Here is a 4,269-nt window from a genome sequence, read left to right on the forward strand (position 1 = left end):
GGAAGGTACAAGGAGAGTCAAGTCCAGTGTTTGCCAGAGTGCATGAACTTGATATGGAATTTATGTTAACATATGTGCAGACAGGGCGGTCACGGTGGCTCAGCGGCAGAGTTGCTGACTTGCAGCGAATGCAGCGCCGGAGACCCGGGTTCGATCCCGACTACGGATGATGCTGTCTGTACGGAGTTTGTACATTCTCCCCGTGACCTGCGTGGGGTTTCTCCGAGATATTCGGTTTCCTCCGACACTCCATGTTTGTAGGTTAATTGGCTGGTAAATGTAAAACATGTCCCTATAGTGTTATTGTGCGGGGATCTCTGATCGGCGCGGACCCGGTGGGCCGAAGGGCCAGTCTCCGCGCTGAATCTCTAAACTGCTAGCTATCCTGTATAGGAGCAGGGAGGTTCTACTGCAGTTGTACAGGGTCTTGGTGAGACCACACCTGAAGTATTGTGTACAGTTTTGGTCTCCTAATCTGAGGAAAGACGTTCTTGCCATAGAGGGAGTACAGAGAAGGTTCACCAGACTGATTCCTGGGATGTCAGGACTTTCATATGAAGAAAGACTGGATAGACTCGGCTTGTACTCGCTAGAATTTAGAAGATTGAGGGGGATCTTATAGAAAACTTACAAAATTCTTAAGGGGTTGGACAGGCTAGATGCAGGAAGATTGTTCCCGATGTTGGGGAAGTCCAGAACAAGGGGTCACAGTTTAAGGATAAGGGGAAAATCTTTTAGGACTGAGATGAGGAAAACATTTTTCACACAGAGAGTGGTGAATCTCTGGAATTCTCTGCCACAGAAGGTAGTTGAGGCCAGTTCATTGGCTATATTTAAGAGGGAGATAGATGTGGCCCTTGTGGCTAAAGGGATCAGGGGGTATGGAGAGAAGGCAGGGATGGGATACTGAGTTGGATGATCAGCCAAGATCATATTGAATGGCGGTGCAGGCTCGAAGGGCCGAATGGCCTACTCCTGCACCTATTTTCTATGTTTTTGTCCAAAGATACTAGAGCGGAGCGGTTCTGTCCTCGTGTTAATGACCTGGATGTTATGCGCAGGGATGAAGACACACAAGAGCCCACATACAAAAAAAATCAACATATGGATTCGCCTGTTCAGATCTGACTCTAGTCATTATGATGCCAGTGGGTGAAAAAAACCAACGCTGCTAATCTAAACAATTGTCACAAACAAAAATCAAAAAGTCCTGATTCTAATTAATATTTTAATCATTTTCCAGGACGTTAAATAATATAATCATGAATAAACTGAATATTTTCTTATAGAGTATGCATTTTTATATAGAATAGAGAGAATTACATTTCATACATTTCGTTTTTCAGGACCAAAGTGGTTTTGCAGTAGTAATAACGCCACATTCCATAAGGCTTACATACCAATGGTTTTTATAGTGAGAATAGTGTGTAGAATTTTGAGACTTGAGTTAAATAATTGTAAATTACATCTAGTGATAGTTTATACATTAGTACAATTTTTAATACCAGGACATACATGTGCATTCAAACGTATGTAGAGCTGAAGCATTTGGTACCAACAAGTCCAAATGTATACCAAATATGAATCATCATCTCAGGATGGTCTGTTAGCTCAGGAACTGTATTGCAACCATCTGTCATGGTATTCAAATTTATCAAATTCAGTGATAATTATTCACAGCTTATTTGGACAAGGACATGAAGAGCAAGTTGAATTCACTATGTTTATTTCCTACTTTTTTGTCCATTTGATACCCTCAGTTGGTTCCCTTTTTCAGAGCTTGCAATGCGATAATATTTTTCACTTTTCATCTGATGCCAGACTAGCATTTTTGGAGAAGCAGTGTCAAAATCTTATACTGTTTGTTTAGTCTTTTTTTCAACAACAGTGTAACAAACTGGTGCAATATCCATTTCTATTTTGCTTTTTGACCATCCTGAACAATGTAATTTTCAATTGTTAAAATAATGAATTGATTCTGGGTTGAGTGATTGGTTGGTACCATGATTGGTCGAGTGCAAGCAAATTGGCAGCTATATTCACATAAGACAACAAAATGGCAGAGCTCTGCCCACTGCTGCTGCATAGTATTACTAGAGAACAGCATATACATAGCTACACAAAAAAGCTGGAGAAACTCAGCGGGTGCAGCAGCAGCATCTATGGAGCGAAGGAAATAGGCAACGTTTCGGGCCGAAACCCTTCTTCGCTCCATAGATGCTGCTGCTGCACCCGCTGAGTTTCTCCAGCTTTTTTGTGTAACCTTCGATTCTCCAGCATCTGCAGTTCCCTCTTAAACACAGCATATACATAGCTCTCACTTGGCTCAGGCATCAAGTACAGGGATAAGACAGGTTTGGAGGAATATGGGCCAAAACCAGTCCCACCCGCCTGGTGGGACCAGGCAGTTGGGCAAGTTGGGCCGAAGGGCCTGTTTCCAATCTGTATGACTATCTATTAACTTCGCAGGGGTTGGTGTGGTAGATATACAGCTACAGAATCGAGTCAGACCAGGGATTGAACAATGTTTAAGAGGGAACTGCAGATGCTGGAGAATTGAAGGTATTCTCCAGCTTTTTTGTGTAGCCTATTTCCTTCGCTCCATAGATACTGCTGCACCCGCTGAGTTTCTCCAGCTTTTTTGTGTAACCAGGGATTGAACAACATCTACTAAATTTGCAACATTTAAAATTAACTGCGCAACATAACTGCAATTCCAACTTTTTACAACTTGCCATGTTACAGTGCCGGCTCCCCATTGTTAATATCCTGCGAATGTTCAGTCAACTGATAGTCACATGAATATGATTACTGCATTTTTCTTCTCTTGGCTGGACAGCATCAGATGACTGTTAATTCAATCTTTTTTTTAAGTAAAGTCATTTTTTTTAGGAAGTTAGCTATCTTTTGCAAAAAGTCATCACGCTGTTTTAACTAAGTTCTGGCAGTCACAATGTTTGTTCTCTCTCATCTGTGCAAATTAATACTTTTATCTTCATCGTGGATACAAATCTGAATCGGATAAGTAAAATGGGTGTGGTTGCATAAAGTAGAAGAAAGCATGATTGACAAATTATGTGTTTGACATCAGCAATCTTTACCTAGAATTTCACTTCTTAATCTCTGTTAAAGGCCTCAAAGTGGGGCTAGTATTAATGGGGACCAGGTTAATGATATTTTGAAAGGATTTAATGATAGGCGCACAAAATGCCGGCTGGTTTAAATATATGCTGGGAATTTGGAAGGCTGATATTTTGAGGCCTCATTCTAGAAGCAGCTACAGGTTTATATCTGGTTTATTTGGCTTTCGCCTCAAAATTAAGGCTGTCTTTTCACAGTGGTTTTGGACTAATTCCCAAATCTTGCCCATGTTGTTTGTCAGCTGTGGCTCGCTGGCAGCGGTCTAATCAACTCGCTCATATTATGCTGTTTCTTCACCAAGCATGGTCTTAAAACAACTCATGGAGAAATTCCACATTCACAATGTCAAAAGAAAATACATTTTCATGTTTGCTACTTTACACTGGAAATTCATTGTCCATTATTCATCCATTTCATTATTCATTGTAAATGGATAAATAAAAAAACAAAGTTACTTCATGTCTTAGCAAACCTTCTCCAATACTTCAGGACATCCAGAAGTATGTAACTGCCAATATATACTTCTCGGACAATGAATTTCCAGTGTAAAGTAGCAAACATGGAAATTATTTTTTTAATACAACAAGCTCTGACAAAAGTAGCATGTGCTAAAACAATCTGCTTATAACAAAATGAAGATAGACACAAAAAGCTGGGATAACACAGCAGGTCAGACAGCATCTCAGGAGAAAAGGAATAGGCAACATTTCGGGTTGAGCCCTTCTTCAGACCGAGTCAACCCGAAATGTCACCTGTTCCTTTTCTCCAGAGATGGTGTCTGACCCGCTGAGTTACTCCAGCTTTTTGTGTCTATCTTCAGTTTCAACCAGCATCTGCAGTAGCAGCAATAGCTTTTTAACATAACTGAAATCTCAAATCATATCTGTCTCATACAAAACTTTTAATGTCCAATCAGTTATTAGGTTATGTAGGAAGGAACTGCAGATGCTGATTTATACCAAATGTAGACATAAAATGCTGCAGTAACTCAGCAGGATAGGCAGCATCTCTGGATGGAAGGAAAGGGTGACGTTTTGGGTCGAGACCCTACTTTAGACTGAGAGTTTAATTTTAAACTTGTGAAAAAAGTGATCTTCCAAATTGACTAATAGCATTGCTTGATCTCAG

This window comes from Leucoraja erinacea, unplaced genomic scaffold, assembly GCF_028641065.1.
Source record: "Leucoraja erinacea ecotype New England unplaced genomic scaffold, Leri_hhj_1 Leri_612S, whole genome shotgun sequence".
NCBI lineage: Eukaryota > Metazoa > Chordata > Chondrichthyes > Rajiformes > Rajidae > Leucoraja > Leucoraja erinaceus.